This window comes from Acinonyx jubatus, chromosome E2 (genome assembly GCF_027475565.1).
Source record: "Acinonyx jubatus isolate Ajub_Pintada_27869175 chromosome E2, VMU_Ajub_asm_v1.0, whole genome shotgun sequence".
Classification (NCBI taxonomy): Eukaryota; Metazoa; Chordata; class Mammalia; order Carnivora; family Felidae; genus Acinonyx; species Acinonyx jubatus.
Genome location: NC_069396.1, coordinates 42,684,283 through 42,706,169, shown reverse-complemented (window position 1 = coordinate 42,706,169; position 21,887 = coordinate 42,684,283). Strand labels below are relative to the sequence as shown.

The following is a 21,887-nucleotide window of genomic DNA, read 5'->3' as shown; positions in this document are numbered from 1 at the left end:
ATGAAGGATTTCTGGGCATTCCTCAGGTGACCTCAAAAAGAATTCTGTTGAATAATAAGTTTATCCTTCTTTTCTACTTTGAAAAGAAAAAAAGGCATCAAAGAGAATCTTCCGGCTAAGATAACAGCAAACCCAATGCCAATGTGCATTTGCCAATGCCAATCTTCATCACAAGACCTGGCATGAGTACTGTGTGTAACTGGGGTAATGGATCTAAGATTTTTCTTTTCTGAGGGACATATCTCAATTCTGTTGCCTCTGTAATGGGAGGCACCCAGAGTTTTTTCCATACAATTCTCTCTCTGCTTGGGTCGTAGGCCCTGAGCAAGTGGCTCTTTCTGCCTGGAATCCCAAGGATTCCCATGGGCTGAGGCGAGGACGGTGCCATAAGAACATGTTGGCAGGACAGTCTGGGCATCTACAATGCATGGCCCCTAGATAAATAAAAGATAAAAGAAAACCTCTCTACCCAACCAAGGTTCCCTCGGAAGATCAACAGCCATGCCCTGCCCCCACCCTTCACCCCCACTCTTCACTGGCCTTCTATTTGGTTGCCTTTCCTTCCTGCTTAAGAAGCTGTACCTGGTTCACTATGTTAGTTGTGTTCTTGCCAAAGCAGATTCTGAGACAAAGTTCTGGGGACAGGATGTTTATTTGGGGTGTGATTTCAGGGTGAACAGGTACGAAACTGGGAGGGGGAAAAGCCACCGCTATTAGCAACTAGGTCTCAAACCTGCATCCAGCCCTTTCAGAGACAGTATGCAACGTATCTCAGAATTGATCCGCTAGAGATCAAGGAGGTGTGTATTTTTTTAAAGGCTGCTCTGTGGATATTAAGTACCCCTGCACTTTCAGAGTGAGCCTGACAATGGCCCGCCAAGCTCCCACGTGGCGGAGAAAGCTGCCAAGCAGTAAGAAGACATACAAGTATTTGAGGAGGCACCATGTCTGCTGGGGGGCAGGGGAGGCTGTCCACTATCACTGCACATGAACTTGGGCAGGTGAAAATGGGGGGGGGGGGCTTCATGATTAATGGAGGAAATGACATGTCAGCAGCAGACATGAAAAGACAAATTGTGGCTTTCACCTCCAAATCCTAAATTTTGGTATCAGAGATTTAGAAGGATGTCCTGTCATGATAATTTCCCCAACACCAGATTAGATAAAGATTCTACAGTTTGGAAGAGGGAAGTGAGAGGGGAGGCAGCACATGGAAAGCACCGGTGCTACTGATGCCTAGCAGTCCTCAGGCAGTTCTGTGGAAGTTGGGCAACAGCCAAGATATTATCTGTGTTGTGAGAACAAACTGCCCTTCATCATCTCTCCTCGTCTTTAGACAAGGCACCCATCATACCTGTACACTCATCTATAGGTGGGAGTACTTATCCGAGACCTTGCACCTGTCCAACTCATCTGGATGGCTAGCACTGTTCCAGTAAGCCCCCGGAATGGGTGAGCAGTGGAACATACCTCCTGGTTCACATGCACTTGGCTGGAGTGTAGATTCTCTGCCCACAACCTCCCTGTGCCACCTTCTTTCCCCTTAGCTTCCACGGAGACAGAGGCTCGTACCCCATTTTAGAAGCAGCCTCTACCCATGATGTGGAGTGGGGTTGAGGGGTGAGGGCAGCCCCAGGGCCACCTCTCATCCTGAGCAAGGTGGCCTTCCACTGCCACCAACAGAGCACACATCACAAGAAGATGAGTGACTGCCAGTGTATCCAGTTTAGGGAGGATCCCATAGGCTCCTTGCCACGAGGATCATGGGAACACTCATCCTGAGAAGGTCCCGGTGGTGAAGGCCTTGCAGGCTCTTTCCTCAGGCAGCTCTCAGTGGGCCATCACTGAACTAGGTGAGAGTGGGGCAGTTAGACTCCAGAATCACGGCTACGGAGCAGAGCCACAGGAGGCGTTCTGAAGCCCTGGGACCCAGGAACCCAGCTCAGTATATAAGACCCACTTTGTAGTAAGAGTATGTGGAGGCAGCTCAGTCCACCACAGAAAAAAAACTGAAATGTAAGAGGCAGTTTCTTGGTCCTGGCCAGGCTCAGCGCTTATCCTGCAACCAAGAACCGTATCTTTGTTCTTTTTCTCCGTGTCAGTTGCTTGGGACAGGAGCCCCTTCGTACCAATGATTTTACTTTGCACTCACCACAGCCATGGAAATGGGAGGTACTTTTTCCCATTTCTTAGATGTATATCAGAGCCCAGAGGACTGTAATATATGCACAGACACAAGTGAGTTCACTGAGCCCGTCTCTCCAACAGGGGGCGGTAGGAGCAGATTCTGCTCCTCAGGAGCCATCAACATTTCTTCACACACTTTCTCTCCCTGAGCCTCCGTTTCCTCACTTGTAAGACTATGAGGATTACTCCCATTTCTCAAGGTGGCTGAGAGGCTGAAATTTGGTAGATAATGCATGTGACCTGTGGGTCCTGGTCCACAGAAGTGCTCAGACACTCTAGCTGCTGTGATTGTCGTCTTCCCCACCTTCTCAACCCTATAACAAGTTCAGTTGAGGAACTGCATCCTGAGGGCATTCACATCCAGCCCCAGCCAGAAGTCACAGGTGTGGTCCGTGCGGTATCCCCCCAAAGAGCCCAACCTCTAGCCCAGGGGATAAGCACTTGGCGGCAGATTTGCAAGTCTTTATCGGAACCTCCAGTCAGACATCTGGACGGGCAGTTTGCTGAGACTACCTGTATCAGGCAAATGGCTTCTTTAGGGCTCCCGGCCAGGATGGCTCCAGTCACACAAAGGACATGAGTACGCTGCATCCTAAAAAGAAAAGGTCCTACAACCCGATGAGGCCTCAAGGAGAAAGAGACACCAAGTTGCACGGCAAAATCATTGGACACTTATGGAAAGGGGCCTGACACCTTGTTTGGAGTGTGGCTTTTGGATGTGAGCAAGTAAAGGTGGATTCCTCTCAATCTCCTGCATAAGAGTATCCAAAGGTATGCCTGAAAAGCTCTCTTAAGGCTCCCTCCAATATAGCAAAAAGAGGAGGAAGGGGTAATTCGTCCCATCTGGAGGGATAGGAGTGGGTATTCTGGGGCAGGACAGAATGAAGTTGCTGAGGAGGTCTTGCCAGTATTCCAGATGAGTCTATGGGTTCCTGGGAGAGGATGGGGGCTGCAATGAACCTGCAGCAATTTATTGTTCCAGGTCAGCTTCCTCCTGCTGTTTTTCCAGGGACTAGCAGCTTAAAGCAGGGCCCTGTCCCCATCGGGTATGACAGCAATTGAGAGAGGATATGTTCTAGTCCTTGTCTTGGTGTGTAACAGGTCTAGGGAGCAGGGGGCCCTTTGGAGAACGTGTCCTGGCGTGTAAGCCACAGAATAACCCCCTGGATTCTACAGAAAGAGGTAAAATGAGGATATTAGGGAAGCATGGACAAAGGGTTGGGGGTGCTAGGATAAAGTCTGGACAATGTAAGTGGCCAGTGGCAGTGGTGACAGTCTAAAGAGGATCCAGGCACTTGTGTTGCTGAGGCTGGAGTCAGGAAGGCAGACATTTCTAGAATGTCATGTAGCGGGAACCATACAGTGTGTAGCTTTTTAGATTGGCTTCCTTCACTTAGCAATATCCATTAAGGGTTTCTTCCATGTCTTTTAGTAGCTTGGTAGCTCATTTCTTTTTATCACTGAATAATATTCCATGTTATAGTTGTATCAGTTTGTTTTTCCACTCATCTACTGAAGGGCATCTTTCTTGCTTCCAGGTTTGGGAAATTATTCATGGGAAGTATTGTATGGGGACATATGTTTCAACTCATTTGGGTAAATATCAACTGGATCGTATGGTAATAGTGTATTTAGTTTTGTAAAAAAAACTGCCAGTCTCCAGAGTGACTGTACTGTTTTGCATTCCCAACAACAATGAAGGATTCCTCTTGTTCCACATACTTCCTTTGTTTGGTGTTTCTGTTTTGAATATTGGCCATTCTAATCGTTGTGTAGTGGTATCTCATTGTTTTTTAACTTGTAATTTCCTAATAACACGTGAAGTTGAGTATCTTTTCAGAGGTTATTTGCCATCTGTATATATTCTCTGGGACTATGTCTATTCTGACATACCCTTTTTAATTGAGCTTTTTGTGTTATTATTGTTGGGTTTTAAGAAATTTCCATATTTTTAATACCAGTCCTTTATCATATATGTGTTTTGCAAAGATTTTTCTCCCAGTCTGTGGCTTGTCTTCCCATTCTTTTAACACCATGTTTTGCAAATCCTGAGTTTTCAATTTGAATAAAGTTTAAATGATGTTTTCTTTCACAAACTGTGCATTTGATGTTATCAAAAAAAAAAAAAAGTCATCACCAGGGGCACCTGGGTGGCTCAGTCGGTTAAACGTCCGACTTCGGCTCAGGTCGTGATCTGCGGTTTGTGAGTTAGAGCCCCTCGTCGGGCTCTGTGCTGACAGCTCAGAGCCTGGAGCCTGCTTCGGATTCTGTGTCTCCTTCTCTCTCTGCCCCGCCCCCACTTGTGCTCTGTCTCTATCAAAAATAAGTAAATGTAAAAAAAATTTTTTTAAATAAATAAAAATAAATAAATAAATAAATAAATAATCATCACCAAACCCAAGGTCACTTTAATTCTCCATCTTCTAGGAGTTTTTGTGGGTTTTTTTTTTTTTTTGGTTTGGTTTCCTACATTGAGGTTTGTGACCATTCTGAGTTAATTTTTGTGAAGGGTATAAGGTCTGTGTCCAGATTACTTTTTTTTTAGATGTGGATGTTCAATTGTCCAGCAGCAACTATGGAAAAGACTATCTTTTTCCCACTGAATTACCTTTGCTGCTTTGCCAAAAATCAGTTGATGATATTTATGTGGGTCTACTTCTGGGCTTTCTTTTCTGTTCCATTTATCTGTCTATTTTTTCACCAATACCCTACTGTCTCGATTACTATAGCTTTATACTACGTATTGTCAGTCCTCTGTTCTCCTTCAATATTATGCTGGGTATCCCAGATCCTTTGCCTCTTCATACAAACTTAAACTTAAGGATCAGTTTGCCAATATCCACAAAATGACTTGCTAGGATTTACACTGTGATTGCATTTCATCTATAGATCAAGTTGGGAAGAACTGACATCTTGACTATACTGAATCTTCCTATCCATGAACATGGAGTATCTCTACATTTATTTAGTTCTTTAATTCCATTCATTGGTTCTGTAGTTTTACTCACAAACATCTTATATATATCTATATATATATAGTTACATTTACACTCAAGTATTTCATTTTGGGGGAAGCTAATATAAATGGTATTATTTTTAATTTTAAATTCCAATTGTTCATTGCTGGTATATACAAAAGCAGTTAACACTTTTGAATATTAACTTATATTCTGAAACTTTGCTATAATCACTTATTAATTCCAGGAGTTCTTTTTTTCTTGATTATTTAGGATTTTCTATACAGACAATATAGTCACCTACAAACAAAGATTTTCATTTCTTCCTTCCCAGCCTAAATATTTCTATTTCCTTTTCTTCCCTTATTGCCTGAGTTAGGACTTCCCATACTATGCTGAAAAGGAATGATGAGAAAGCATATTCTTACCTTGTTTCTGATCTTAGCAGGAAAGCTCCTAGCTGCTCACCATTAAGTATGATGTTATTTGTAGTGTTTTTGAAGTTGTTCTATATAAAGCTGAGAAAGCTCTCCTCTATTTCTACTTTGCTGAGGTTTTTTTAAATAATGAATGAATGCTAGATTTTTGTCATATGCTCTTTATGCATCTATTGATATGATCATGCGATTTTTATCCTTTAGTCTGTTGATGTGATGGATGACATTAATTGACTTTCCAATGTCAGTCTGCATCCTTGGAACAAATCCCACTTGGCTGAGGTGTAGAACTTCTCATACCTTGTTGGATTTGATTTGCTAATATTTTGTTGATTTTTGTACTTATGTTCATGGGAGATATTGATCTGTAGTTTTTTTCTTGTAATGTCTTTGTCTAACATTGGTATTAGGGCAATGGTGGCCTCATAGAATGAATTAGAAAGTATCCCTTCTGCCTTTATCCTCTGAATGAGATTGTAGAGAAATGATATAACTTCTTAAATATTTGGTAGAACTCACCAGTGAAACTACTTGGGGCTGGTACTTTCTGTTTTGGAAGATTATTAAATATTGATTCAAACTCTTTAATAGACATAAAAAGCCTATTCAGTTTGTTTTTTCTTGCGTGAATTTTGGCAGACTGTGTCTTTTAAGGAATCGGTTCATTTCATCTAAGTTATTAAATTTGTGGGCATAGAGTGGTTTATAATATTCTTTTATTATCCTTTTAGTATCCATGGAGTCTGTAGTGCTGTGAACTCTTTCATTTCTGATATTAGTAATTTGTGTCTTCTCTCTTTTGAACTAGCCCAGTTAGAAGCTTATTGATTTTGTTGATATTTCAAATAATTAGTTTTTGGTTTTGTTGATTTTATCTGTTGATTTCCTGCTTTCAATTTCATTGACTTCTACCCTCTTATTATTTCTTTTCTTCTTACTTTGGATTTAATTTTCCTTTCTTTCTTCAATTGCTAAAGTTTCTGGTTTAGATGACTGATTTTAGATTTTTCTTCATCCCACAAATTTAGGTAGATTATATTTTCATTTCATTTATTTCAAAATATTTTAAAATTTCTCTTGAAAGTTCCTCTTCGATCCACGCATTGTTTAGAAATGTGTTGTTTAATCTCCACATATTCTGAGATTTTCTAGCTATCTTTTCTAGTTTAATTCCATGGTAGTCTGAAAACATGTTACATGATTTCTATTCTTTTAAGTTTAAATTGTGTTTTATGACTCAGAATGTAGTCTCTTTGGTGAATATTCCACATTTGAGAAGAATGTGTATTCTACTACTGTTGGATGACATATTCTATAGATGCTATGTATACCAGAATAAATAACTGATGGTGCTCTTAAGCTCAGTTATGTCCTCATTGATTTTCTGCCCATTAGATCTGTTCATTTTTTTTGTAGAGGGGTGTTGAGTCTTCAACTATAATAGTGGATTCATCTATTTGTACTTGCAGATGTATCAATTCTATATTGGATTTTCATTTTCATTCAGTTAAAAGTATTTCTTAATTTGCCTTATTATTCTGTGTCTGAGTCTTCATTAATATGTTGTCTAATTTCCAAATGTTCATGGATTTTCCCAGATCATGTACTTTAATGATTTCTAGTATAATTTCTTTGTGACCAGAGAAATACATTCATGATTTTAATCATTTTAAATTTGTTGAGATTTTAGTTCCTAGAATATGGTGATCTTGGTGAACATCTCTTGGGTACTTGAAAAGAAAGTGTATTCTGTTGTTGGATGGAGCAGTCTAAAAATAAATGTGAATTAGTTCAAGTTAGCTGACTGATTTCTTCAAGGATTCTATATCCATACCAATTATTCATTCAATTGTTCTATCAATTATTGAGAAAACTGCAGAAATTTTTTATTGTAATTGTGGATTAGTCTATGTTTTACTTTAGCTTCTCACTTATTGTTTAAATAATTTAAGGTTTGTTGTTAGGTGTATACACATTTATGATTATCATAATCTCTTAGAAAAGGCCTCTTTATCAGTCTTTTATATACGTATTTTACTCCAGTAATATTCTTTGTTGATAAACCTACTTTGTATGATTTCACTATAGGCATAATAGTGTTGTTTAGACTAGCGTTAGTGTAGCGTATCTTTTTCCATCCCCTTACTTTCATTTAACTTTTCATTTTGAGGTCACTGTAGATTCACACACAGTTGTAAGAAACAAAGAGATAACCCGTAAGTTTCCCCCTTGGCATCAACTTGCATAACTATAGTACAATATCAAGACCAGAAAATTGACATGATACAGTTCACCAGGCTAATATTTCAAGTTTACGTACTCGTGTGTGTTTATATCTACACAATTTTGTCAAGTGTAGATTTGTGTGACAGTCAAGACACAAAACTGTTCCATCACAAGGATCCCTTTTATAACCACAGCCACCTTCCTCCCTCCTTAGCTACCTAGTTCTTCTCTGGCAACCACTAATCTGTGATTTTAAAAATATTACATAAATGGAACCGCACACTATGTGCCCTATTGATATTGGCTCTTTGCACTTAATTCCCTTGAAAACCATTCAAGTTGTAGCATGTATCAATAGTTTGGTACTTTTTATTGCCAAATAGTATGCATGGACCACAGTTTATTTAAGCATTCACCTACTGAATGACATTGGGGCTATTATGAATAAAGTTGCTATAAACATTTGGGCACAAGTTTTTGCATGAACTTAAGTATTCATGATCTGGGGCATACAGTCAAGAGTGCAACCGATATGTGAAATAAGTCAACCAAAGAAAGACAAATACCATATGATATCATGCACATTTGGAATTTTTAAAAGCAAAGGAACAAACAAAGAATAAAAGAGACAAGAAAACAGATACTTCAATACAGAGAACTGGTGGTTGCCAGAGGGGAGGTGGTGAAAAGGATTAAGAGTACCCTTAGAGCACTGAGTAATGTACAAAATTGTTGAATCCTTATATTGTAACACCTGATACTAATATAATGCTGCATTTTAATTATACTTCAATTTAAGAAAGAAAATTTAAAAATACAAAAATAATAAAAAATAAAAATAAAACAATTTCACTTCTATACAGTACCAAAGAACAACTGGAAATTGACACAAAAAATACTTTTTAAAAGAGCCTCAGACATGAAATTTTTGGAGATAAAATGTACAAGAAATATAAACAGAAAACTACAAAATACTTCTGAGAAAAATTAAATATCTAAATAAAGGGAAATATATTCTGTTTTTATGGACTGAAACACTCACTATTGTTAATGTGCTAATTATCTTCAAATTAATCTAAAGCAATCCCAGTCAAAATCCTAGTATGTTTTCATTAGAAGTTGACAAGGGGGTCTAAAACCATATGGAAATGCAAGAGTTAGAATAGCCAACACAAATTGGAAAAGAAAAACAGAGTTAGAAGACTATATTATCCAATTTCAAGACATATTATAAAATCACATTAGGACTTTAAGATACTTGCCAAAGTACAGATAAAGAGATGAATGAAACAGAATAGAAAATCCAAAAATAACGTCATATAAGAGCAACTGATTTTTTAAGAGAAGTGCAAAGCCAATTCAGTGAGAAAAGATACTCTTCAACTAATTTAGATGGTGCAATCGGATGTCCTTTTTTCAAGAGAACTTTCACCCCCATAAAGGAGAATTAACTGAAAATGAATTATAAATCTAACTATAGATCCTCCTTTACATTAGAGATTTTTTTCTCTTGAGTTATACAGATTTCTTTTATATAACTGAAAAAATGGGTTCAATAAAAGAAAAAAAAAAGACAAATCTGACTTCACTAACATTAAAGACTTCTGCCATAGGAAAGACACTGTTAAGAGATGAAAAGAGAAGCCGCACACTGGATGCCTATATAGGCAAACCACATATCTAACGGGTTTCCCATATCCAGAATTTATTAAGAATTCTTAAAACTCAATAAAATAACAAAACAAATGTTTTAAAATGAGGAAAAGATTTTAACAGACAATTCACTAAAGAAAATAGGAGAATGTCATAAATCGTATGTAAAATTTCTAAGAACACTTGTTGCTAAGGGAATACAAGTTAGAGTCACAATGAGATATCACTACACACATCTGGGAATGGCTGAAATTAAAAAGATTGACCTACCAAGTGTCGATGAAGCTCCAGAGAAGCTAGAACTCTCATCAGTTGCTGATGGGAATGTAAAATGGTAAAACCACTTTGGGACAGTTTTGTCAGTTCACAGAATGACAAACACTCACCAATCCCTTGATTCAGGCATTGTACCGCTAAGTATTAACCCCTCAAAAAGACTGGTTCATGAATGTTCATAACAGCTTTATTTATAATAACCTCAAACTGGAATCAATCCAAAGGTTCATTAACAGATGAACAGAATAAGAAATTAGGGTATGTTCATACCAGAAAACACTACTCACTAATAAAAAGAATGAAGTACTCAAGCATATGACTTGAATGAATTCCAAATAATTGAACAAAATGAAAAGAGATAACAAACAAAAAAGAATAAATATTTTATAATTCCATTTATATAACATTCTAGAAAAGGCAAACAAGTCTAGAATGAAAGACAGTTCATCTCTGATCATGGGGATAAGGAGCCAGGAAGGAAGACAGGGACTATAAAGGGTCATGAGGTAACTTTGAGGGTGATCTATATATTCATTATCATTATTATGGTGGTTTCACGGATACATATGTTAAAATACATATGTTAAAATATCACATTTTAGGTCCAGGCTCATACAGGTACCAGTAGCAGGTGGTCCACACACTGCTGCATCGTGAGACTCTGGGAAGATTGATGTCATCAAGATATCTGGGTAGGAGCTACAAGCCTTCATCCTCCCACAGAAAAACAACAATTAAAAAAACTATCCACGACTAAAAATAGTTTGGAGAGGACTCAAGAGTTCAATTAAGAACCTACAGGGGCACCTGGGTGGCTCAGTTGGTTAAACGTCTGACTCTTGATTTCAGCTCAGGTCATGATCTCATGGTTTCATGGGTTCAAGCCCCACATCCCTCTCCTTCTCTCTCTACCCCTCTCCCTCCCTCTCTCTCTCTACCCCTCCCCTGCTCACACTTTCTTTCAAAATAAATAAGTAAATAAAACAAAACAAAAAAGAACCTACAGTAACACAGTAGAGCAAAAAAATGAAGAATAATCTCACAGGATGGACTGCCGGGGAGCTCCACTTACCTGAGATGTCCGGAGATGGCTAGCAGAAGAGAGAAGGGGCAGAGACCTTTCATCAGTATCAACCACATGGTGGGTGCCATCATTGACCCCCAGAGCCTGCTCTGCAAGGAGCCTGGCAGCCCTTGCCACCAAGAACTTAAACATCCCCCACATCAGCCACACCTGCAGCTTTTACGGCAGAGAACCTTGCGTTAATCAGCACAAAACCCATACTCCGTTCCAGAGAGGACACCAGCAGTTTTTGCCACAGCCGTGCCACCCTGGAACCCTCGAGGAGGGCATCGCTGCTGCAGGTCCTTCCCTGAGGGAGCTGCTATTACGTTACCCCAGGACCAGGGCTACCAGCCCCCCCGCCCCCCGCCTGCGTGTGCCCTGGATCCCAGAGTCCTTGCTGCTCTGCGTGTGCCGACACTTCAGATCTCAGATGCATAGCTTCTCCACGTGTGCCCACATCTTGGGCAGGAGAGCCACTGCTGCTTCAGACCGTCCAACGCCCAAAGCCACTGTTGCTCCACTGGTACATGGGCTCCAGTCCCCGGCTCTGTGGCTGCTCTGCACATGCCCGTGCCTCAGACCCCGGAACCACTGCATCTGTAGGCTAGCCAGTTCCCAAGACCCCAGAGACATTGTTGCTCTGTGAGCACCCAACTCCAGACTCCAGGTCCACGGCTGTTCCGTGGCACGTATGCACGGGACACCAGTGCTACCACAACCGCCAGGGTGCCGGAAAGCCACAGCTGCTACCAAGAGGGATCCCCCTGGCCACAACATGGGCTATGAGAGGAAAAGAGATGAGGTGGTCCTCAGCACTTTTGCCACCAAAGATCCCAGTGGTCTTCGTCGGCCCTGTGGACACCTTACAACACTGGCTGTTGAGGACTGCTGCAATCCTCACTGTCGCTGCCTCAACTGAAAGGGCTTCGTGGAGACTATGCAGCTGGGCCTTCCCCAGAGCTGGAACCGCCACACCCCACCCAGCTGGCGCCCTTGCACTCACCTACCAGGGAAGGTCTTTCCCACGCAAACCAGTCCGTAAAGTCTGGAAGGGGTGACTTTCAACCAAATATACAGATGCGAATGCAGGCTACAGGAAACACGCACTTCAAACGAGACACAGTAATTTCTGATAAGTGACCAGGAGGAAAAATGGAGATTTATGAACTGCTGAACAATGAATTCAAAATAATTTTAAGGAAGCTCAGCAATCTATAAGAGAACACAGAAAATTCAATAAATTCAAGAGAATGATACAGGAGCAAACTGCGAAGTTCAACAGACAGACTGAAATAATAATAATAAAACAAACAGAAATTCTGGAGCTGAAGAATACAATGAATGAAATGAAAATGGCAATAGAGGTTATCAACAACAGACTTGATCAACCAGAAGAAAGAATCTGTGAACTCAAAAACAGGTCATTTGAAATTCCCCTATCAGAAAGAAAAAAAGAATGAAAAAGAGTGAAGAAGGCCTCTGTGCATTATGGGACACCAACAAATAAACGGTATTTGCATTATGGGAATCACAGAAAAAAAGAGAGAGAGGGAGGCAAAAAGCTTATTTAACACATAATGGCTAAAAACCTCTCAGGGAGGAGATATGGATGTTCAGGTACAGGAAGCTCAAAGGTCCCCATATAGATTAAACTCAAAGAAAACTTCACCAAGCCGTATTATAATGAAACTGTCAAAAGTCAAAAACAGAATTCTGAAGGCAGCAAAAGGAAAAGGTCATCTCATCCAAAGGAACCCACATAAACCTACATCCCTATTTCTCAAAAGAAACCTTGCAGGAAAGAGTAGGATGATATATTCAAAGTGCTGGGGGAACATGTGATAACCAATATTTATACTTTACCCAGCAAAGCTGTCTTTCAGAATGAGGAAGAGATAAAGGTTTTCCCAGAAACACAAAGCCGAGTGAATCCATGACGGCTAGGCCTACTCTACAAGAAACACCGAAGGGAGTTCTTCAAGCTGAAATGAACAGACGCTAATTAGTCGCATGAAACCATATAAAAGTATCAAACCACTGGTAAAGGTAAATATGTAGTCAAATTCAGAATACTCTACTACTGTAATAGTGATGTATAAATCACTTAACTCTAATACAAGGGTTAAAAGAAAAAAAGGATTTAAGATAATCATAGCTACATAACTTAGTTAATGGATATACAACATAAAAAGATGCAAACTGTGCCGTCAAAAAATTAAATGTTAGGGGATGCTCTTTTATTTAGAGCAGAAACGAAGAATGAAAGAGCCTGGTCAAGGACGCCAGGGTGAGTGTGAAAGACTTACCCAGTGAGGCCACAAGTGCAAAGTTCTCTAGCACCAGAGCACGGTACAGGAGTCTCTGAGCCCTGTCAAGGAGCTCCCGCTCCTCCTGAGACCAGTCCACAGCCACATCCTCCAAGGTTACAACAGCCCACCATGATGGGGAGAGCAGTGGCCCTGAGCCACCTCTCACTGGGACCCCCCGTCTACCCCCCAGACATCCACTCCATGCACATCCCCTCACAGGATCGACAAGGCCCAGATGCTCCTGGTGCTAGCTCTCTCCCCCTTCTTACTGATTCCTGTGTCACCCCATATCATTCCCACACAGGCATGATGGCAAATAAATAAATGTCATTCAAGCACCAGGCATGGCATGAAAGGCTCCACCTCCTCTGCTGCCAGCAAATTCCCCAGGGGTTCCCAGATCATGCCTCTGAGACACAAGCAAACACGGGTTCAGCTTTCTCCCTTAAGCTGCTACGAGTGAGGCCCTGGGACCCTCAGTTCTCCCTCTCTCCACCGACTCATCACTCCACGGGCCATATTGCCCTCCCATCCATCACCCCCATGGTCACGGCCACCTCCTCCACCCCAGCCCCCATCCAGGGTATGTCCCTGGCCTCCCCATGTTCCACTCTGCCCTTGGCACCCAAAGAGCACTTGGCAAATACAATGAAGATCCATCCTGCGCTGGTCCCCGGGTGGCCCACACTGGCAGGGGAAGCCCCCAGCCCTGCTTTAAAGGCCTCTGCACCACATCCTTTCCTGCTTCGGCCTCACCCACCTGGAACCACATTCAGGGGTCCACACTTAAGGCCCTTCTGCTGCTGTGCTGCACACACTGTGCCCTCACTAGTCTCGGCCTCCCTCTTTCCAGTCAAGCCTCACCCAGCACTCCCACCACTGTCCCCTGGCCTTGTGTGTTCCTGAGCTCGTCTACCAGCCTGTGTAAACCTCTCCAGGCCCCACAAGATCACCACAAAAGCCTGGCCAGCCCGCAGAGGGCTGAGGAAGCACTGGCCTTGGCCTCACTGTCATCTCACTCCCATTACTGTTGTGCTTCCACATCCATCCCATGTGCACTGCTCTGTGGAAGCCTCAAACCCTCACAAGCCCCACCTCCTCCCCCATGGCCACCACCCTCCCTCAGCTGTCTTTGTGATGCTCACCAACACCACTCAGGTGCCCAAGGCACAGACCCAGTCCTCTGGCCTTGTCCTCCCCTTCTCTGCCCCTCAGGCACCATGACCTGAAGATGTGCCTTCCCAAATGTGACTCACAGCTCTACCCTGGTCCCCATATAGGACATCACCTCGTGGTGTCTGGAACTTGAGCCCTTACCCTCAAATCCAGACATGGGCATCTTGCCGTCCATTCAATGCCTCCACTCAGAAGTCTCCGGAACTTCTCACACTCAACAGGTTTGAACCAAACTCCTGATATTCCCTCTGAAAATTATTCCTACTGTTGGGAAAATGAATAAAGTTTTATACCATAAGATGGCGACGGGACTAAAACAAGCTCTGGTCTCTAGCTTAGAGACCCCTCTTCCGGGTTCTTCTTGCCCTGTTTGCTGTGCGGGAAAACCCGCCACAGATATGGAAGCTGACAACTATAAATTACCTTTCCCCCCTTCATCCGGGATTCAGATCTTTGGAGAAACGGTCTCCTCTGAGCCTGCCCGCCGATGTTAAATAAATCTCCGATCCACCAAGATCTCCGAGTGCCGCTTGGTTTTTCCACCAGCGTTCCAGCCTGGTTCCATAACACTACAAATGATTTCTCCATCTCAGTAGAAGGTAATTCTTTTCTTCCAGTTGCAAAAGCCACAACCCTTGGAATTATCTCCAGCTCCTCTCTTTCTCTTTAACCATCCATATCACAAAGTAGTCAGACCTACTTTACAAACCAACCCAGAAGCCATACGTTTTTCCCCTGCCTCCACAACCAACATCCTGATCCAGTCATTACCAATACTTATCTGGACTATTCAGTACCTTCCTCCCCCACCCCTACTCTCTGTTCTCCAGTCTGCAGCCAGAGGAAGTCTGTTAAAACCTGATTCAAATGACCTCCCTTCTCTACTCTTAATGTTCCAACATTCCTAACATCCTCAGAATAGAGGCATAGTTCCTGAGACTGCCATTCTAGACCTGATTCCTACATTTTTGCTCCTTGGTCCCACCAGACATATTGGAGACGTGCAGTTCCCTGAATGCTGCCAACTCAGTTTCACCTCCAAGTATCTGCAAATGCTGATCTCTGTGCCTATAACACCCCTAAATAGCATCCTCTTGGTTGTCAGAAATGGAAACCCCTTCATATAATGCCTGGTGTGGGTTCAGGACCTTGAATCTCAAGGAATCCAGGGGCCCCAGTCCCAATAGCCATGAGGGTGGCAGGTACAGCATTCCAGGACACCCCAGAGACTATATGGGTAAAGATGGGGTGGGTGAGGGACTGAGATACCCCCCACTCACCTGTGCATGATCCACAAACATTTCTGCAGCCATGGTTCCCTGTGAGAAGAGTAAGACTGTGAGTGATACGTATCCATGGTAGGGTCTCAAGGGTTCATCCAAACCTTCATCACTGCCCTGAATCAAGGTGACCTCCATTTGAATGTCTAATTTAGAAGCCTCAGTCATTAGCTTGACCTCATTGGCTGTGTGATTTGGGACAATTCAACCTCTCCTTGCTTCAGTGTCTTCTTCTGTAAAATGGGGATAGTTAAGGGAACAAACCTCATAGGGCTGGTGTTGGGATCAAACATATTAGTCCATATTAAGTGCTGAGTGTGTGCTATGACTATCATATTTGTCATTGTTCTCAATGCAAATTAAGTGATGGATTTTGAAACTCTGAATGTTTCAGGTATTTTATTCATTTAAGAAAATATGATATTTAACACTTTTGATTTTAGTATATTAGTGCACTGCTTAGCTGCGTATTAAGGGTAAACCAAGTATTAATTGCTTTTAAAATTTTACCTTGCTCGGGGCACCTGGGTGGCTCCATCAGTTAAGCATCTGACTTCGTCATGATCTCGCGGGTGGTGAGTTTGAGCCCTGCATCGGGCTCTGTGCTGACAGCTTGGAGCCTGGAGCCTGCTTCAGATTCTGACTCCCTTTCTCTCTGCTCCTTCCCTGCTCGTGCTCTGTCTCCTTATCAAAAATAAACGTTAAAAAAAATTTTTTTTAATTTACCTTACTAAATCCATTTTAAATTTTAATTGACTACCTATAGGAACACATTTAGAGAAACAGTGATTGCTTAATTTTAAAACAAATGGTGTTCCTTAAGTTCATTAAGCTAAAAATAGGGGGTAGGGAGGATAGGCCTTGGCAGGTGGGCAGATGATAGTACTCTATACTTAAAATAGTCCTCTTTCCTTAGGGTCTACCTTGTATCATTTCTACCCCCTTACCAAGACAGCCTTAGCATTTCCTCAGCTTGACTAAGTGTTAATCAGGTTTCTTCCTGACTATAGGCTCCTAAACTCCCTTTTCTTAGAGCATTTACTTTAGGAAACTTGCAATTGTAAATTCTTTCTCCGTTTTTTTTTTTTTCCCCAAATATATGTAAATCTTCTCCTGGCCCAGTTTTCAACCCAGGAAATGACTTTCTCAAGGACTTGGGAACCATCTCTTTGCAATGTGAACACCAAAAAACACAGCAGCCCTATCTCTCAGTCTCTGTGGGCCAGGAGAAGCCTAACTTCTACAAATACCAATTAGAAAACACATACGTCTTAATCACAGAAAAAAGGACGTGCAATCTCAGGAGTAACTCCCTGTGCCCCGCAGATCCCACTGATCAACCTCCCCATCTGACATCCTCCAGCACTTTTCCAATGGCTCACTCCAGCACTTAAAAACCCCCCTGCCTTTCATTTCATTGGAGTTGAATTCAGTCCCTCTCTCCTACTACAATAGCCTTGAATTGTCTTCCTTGCTTGTTTCAACTTTGCCCAGGGGGGAGTTTTACTTTGACAGTCCTCTGGCTACCCCTCTGGTCCAGCCTCATGGTAATGCTCCCAGACTCTGTTACAGGAACTTTCTCAAACTTTCCCCACTTCCTCTCATCATCCCTCCCCAAAGTCCCTTCCACACTTAGCGGCCTTTGGGAACCTTTTAAAATCCTATCTCACATCAGGTCTCTCGATTCAAAACTCTCCATGGCCCTCGGAATGAAAGCCTAACTGCTCAGGCTGCCACACCACTCACTATCTGTTTCCTGTATACAGGAAACAGGCTGCAGGTTTCCCCAAACACTCCACTCAGTAGCACTTACAAGCCTCTGCACGTGACAGTCCTCTGCTATTCAACTCCTTATCACACCGAAAGTCAAAAATGGGCATCCCTGCCAGGAAGGCGCCACAGTCCCGAACAAAGGGCGTGACTGAAAGCGAACTGCATAGGGACTCATCCGGGTCTTTGGGATTCAGAGATGGGATTCCCACTGGTGTGGGTGTGAGGGATACAGTACCAACTTGCACTGGCTCCATCAGGGCACACAGGACCCTCAAGGCCCGTCAGTAAGGCAAAGCCGGGAGTTGCCAGGAACCAGGCCACAGTGCTGCAGGTTCAGCCAAACACACAGTATCACCCCGGGCGGCACTCTCACCAAGTCTCAGCACCGCCTCTGTCGGTGGGGACACATTTACTTTCATGCCTCCCGCTCACTTTATCTTGGGCTCCAACAATTATTTAAGAATCGGATCAAACGGCCAGGCTCAAGAGTGATAAAAAGGACCACTGCCAAGAGAAGCCGGAAGTCCCGTCTGGGGGATTCCCCCCTCTCAGAAAGGCGTCTGTCCAGGGCCTTCATTGGCCCAGCACTTGCAGATGCACGACGCAGGGATATCTGGGTAATGTAGTTCCCAGGAGCCTCGGACCTTAGTGAGCCGCGTTCCCGGCAGGCGTGGGGCACGAACCTAGGAAGGGGTAGACGCTGAGAAATGGTGCCCCCCCTACCCGGCCCCACCAAGCTCTGAGAACTGGAGGGAATTTCGCTCTTCTTAAAGAGACGCCCTCCGATTTCCATGAAGTGTAGTATGCAACTGATCATGGATGTTTAGAGACCTGACTTTGGATGTCCTCCAAAGCTGGAAAATATCCCAATGCCAGTCTGATACAAAATGTGTTCCCTATTAGGTGGGAGCTAATAGATGCTATTTTGATTCTTTACAAATATATGTGGACTGAAGCTTTAGGGTTCACTTTGTGAGCCTCAGTTTATTTCCTCAAGGTGGAGAGGGGAAAACACTCCAGACAAGGCTATGAGGGGCATCTTTCAGGAGAAATTTTAGGTGAACAAGAGAAAGAGCGGACCTATGCCGGCAGACTCCATCTTGTTCTGTGTCCTCCACCTTGAGTGACTATGTCCCTGACATGGCCCCTTTTCCGGGAAAATCGCAGAAACCTCAGACCACGCCTCCTCCCCTTGAGTAACCTCCCACTCACCCTTTCAAACTTCCCGATCAAAATGTGCCCAGCGACCTGCGTAACAGGACTCCGACCCTTCCCCAGCCAATCGGCCAAGGCCACGACCCTTCCCCAGCCAATCGGCTGAGGCCACAGCCATTACCTCACCAACTGCCCCTAGACCCCTATAAAACCTTTGTGCTTTTGAAACTCGCTCTCTCTCCCCGGCATCTCACCGTTGCGTCGGTGCAGGTAGGGGATTGAGCTCGAGCTAGCTCGAATAAAGGCTCTTTGCTTTTGCATCGGACTCGGCTCCCTGGCGGTCTTTGGGGATCACGAATTCTGGGCATAACTTTTGGGGGCTCGGCCCAGGATCCCCAAGACCCCCGAGGGACCCCCGACCCGGAGAGCCTGACTGGCCACGGTTAGTGTCTGTTCCGTCTTTTCTGTGTGAGCTCATTTCTGAAATTCTGGTAGTGCCCGACACGGTCTAAGTGGACGCACTGGAGGACCACGGGCCGGGAGTTTCAGAAGACGTTCAGATCCTCCCTTTTGGAGGGACGTGGAATCCCCTCATCAGTCTTGGCGGGACGTGGAATCCCCTCAAAGGTCTGAGACGAGGCAGGTCGCTCCCACCGGTCAGTGCGAGGCTGTCGTCTAGCTTTCAGTTTTGCTTCCATGGAGTTGGAAGACTTTCTAGGGGCCCTCTGTTTGTCTGTTTCTGTGTTTCTCTGTTTTGTTCTGTGGACTTACTGGATGGACATTATGGGACAGACTCAGACTACTCCTTTAAGTATTATGATTGATCGCTTTAAGGAAGAATTAATTGTTCCTCCCCCGTATAACCCCCCTAGGATGCCGGAAGAACACCATCCTCCCCCTCCGGGGGAGGCAGACGCTGTTCCGAGAGCGGGAGGCGGAAACGCTCCAGTGGGAAGCCCGCCCTTTACCAGACAAAGGGCTCAGAGGGAGCAATCCGCCTCCACCGCCGACTCCACTATTCTGCCCCTGCGAGACACCGGACCCCCAGACCCGGAGGGGAATCAGCCCCATCACTATTGGCCTTTCGCCACTAGAGACCTCTACAATTGGAAAGCTCAGAATCCTAAGTTTTCTGAGAAACCGGCAGGGCTTATTGATTTATTAGACTCTGTTCTTTTTACTCAACAGCCCACGTGGGACGATTGCCAGCAGCTTTTGCAGGTCCTGTTCACAACTGAAGAAAGAGAAAGAATCCTCAATGAGGCCCGAAAACTAGTTCCGGGCACAGACGGGAATCCCACCACCAACCAGGCTCAGATAGATGCCTCCTTCCCCTTAACTCGGCCCCAGTGGGATTTCAACACGGCAGAAGGTAAGGAGAGGCTCCAGGTCTACCGCCAGACTCTAATGGGGGGTCTCCGAATGGCTGCTAGAAAGCCAACCAATTTGGCCAAAGTAGGAAATGTGCAACAGGGAAAAGATGAATCTCCGGCTGCCTTTTTAGAACGGATCATGGAGGCATTCCGTACCTATACCCCCATGGATCCAGAGGCTCCAGAAAGCAAGGCAGCTGTTATCATGGCCTTTGTAAACCAATCGGCCATAGACATTAGGAAAAAGTTACAGAAAATAGATAGACTAGGAGAAAAAAGTCTGCAGGACTTACTGGTGGTAGCCGAAAAGGTATATAATAACCGGGAGCCTCCTGAGGACAAGCAGGCTCGCGCCATGGCGGCTGCCAGCAGTAAGCAGACTCGAGACCTGGCCAGAATACTACTAGCTATCACTGCTGACTTCCCCGAGGAACGAGACCGCCGTCTCCGGCAGCTGGCAGACGATGCAAGAAAAGGTAAAGGAACCACCAAGGGGGGGAAGCAGAGGCTGCAGAAAGATCAGTGCGCATACTGCAAGGAGATAGGGCATTGGGCCGGAGATTGTCCGAAAAAGGCCGGCGGGAAGGGAAGCAAGACTGATCGAGTAAAAGTCCTAGAGCTAGATGAACTGAGTGATTAGGGGAGTCGGGGTTCGGACCCTCTCCCCGAACCCAGGGTAACTCTTAAAGTGGAGGGGACCCCTGTTGACTTCCTCATCAACACTGGAGCACAACATTTGGTCCTCTGCACCCCACAAGGAAAAGTAGCCAGCAAGAAGTCCTGGGTACAAGGGGCAACTGGTATGAGCCACTATTCATGGACTACCCGAAGAACGGTAGATTTGGGAACGGGCCGGGTATCCCACTCCTTTATGGTAATACCAGAATGCCCCTACCCGCTGTTAGGACGGGACTTACTGACCAAGATTGGAGCTCAGATAACTTTCAGACAAGGGGGGCCTCAGGTCACTGATGGCAAGGGCCACCCCATCCAGGTCCTGACCATGAAACTGGAGGATGAATACCTCCTCCACCAGGAGGCGCTCCCGAGAGAGGATAATAGAGACAGATGGCTACAAGAATTCCCCTTGGTTTGGGCAGAGATGGGGGTGGGGGGTGGATAGGACTAGCCACTCCCAGGACCCTGGTCTTGGTAGAGCTCAAGCCAGGAGAAAGTGCGGTAAGGATCAAACAATACCCCATGTCTCAGGAGGCCTGGAAGGGGATCCAGCCACACATCCAGAGACTATGAAGCCTAGGGGTACTAGTTCCTTGCCAGTCTCCGTGGCACACCCCCCTACTGCCGGTCAAAAAGCCTCACACAAATGACTACCGACCGGTACAAGACCTCCGGGAAGTAAATAAGAGGGTCGCGGACATACACCCACCTGTTCCCAATCCATATACTCTCGAGCTCCTTGGCGCCCTCCAAGGTCTGGTATACTGTACTAGATTTAAAGGACGCCTTCTTCAGTCTGCCGCTGGCACCCCAGAGCCAACCCTTGTTCGCCTTCGAGTGGCACGATCCAGAGGAGGGCTGCAGTGGGCAACTCACCTGGACACGGCTACCTCAGGGATTCAAAAATTCACCCACTATCTTCGACGAGGCACTACACGAGGACCTGGGTGAGTACAGAAGGGAGCACCCTGGCCTCACCCTCCTGCAGTACGTTGATGACATCTTGATTGCTGCCGGCACGGCCAAAGACTGTGAGCGAGGGACCCGGGACGTGCTGGCTACCGTGGGGGCCTTAGGGTACCGGGCATCCGTGAAGAAGGCTCAGATATGCAGGAAGAGGGTAAGTTACCTGGGATATATCCTGGAGGGCGGACAGCGGTGGTTATCAGATGCCAGAAAAGAAACTGTCCTAAAGATCCCTACTCCCACCTCCCGAAGAGAAGTAAGGGAATTCTTAGGATCAGCCGGCTACTGTCGCCTCTGGGTTCCAGGTTTTGCTGAGATCGCCAGGCCCCTATATGAAGCTACCAAAGAGGGGAAAACATTTAAATGGGCTAAAAA

The 21,887-nt window shown here is 44.5% G+C and overlaps 1 long non-coding RNA gene across 2 annotated transcripts; it reads right to left on the bottom strand.

Annotated features, from left to right (window-relative positions):
• On the bottom strand, positions 1–18,022 carry LOC113595340 (uncharacterized). 2 transcript variants are annotated; one of them, XR_008293885.1, is made up of 6 exons: positions 17,714–18,022; positions 16,078–16,251; positions 15,568–15,606; positions 14,429–14,551; positions 5,573–7,350; positions 1–4,500 (listed from the first exon to the last, which is right to left on the bottom strand). It is a non-coding gene; the product is annotated as an uncharacterized LOC113595340 (long non-coding RNA). The 2 variants fall into 2 exon arrangements; XR_003415836.2 differs by having other exon boundaries at positions 1–7,350.
• Between the last annotated feature and the right edge of the window lie 3,865 nt (positions 18,023–21,887).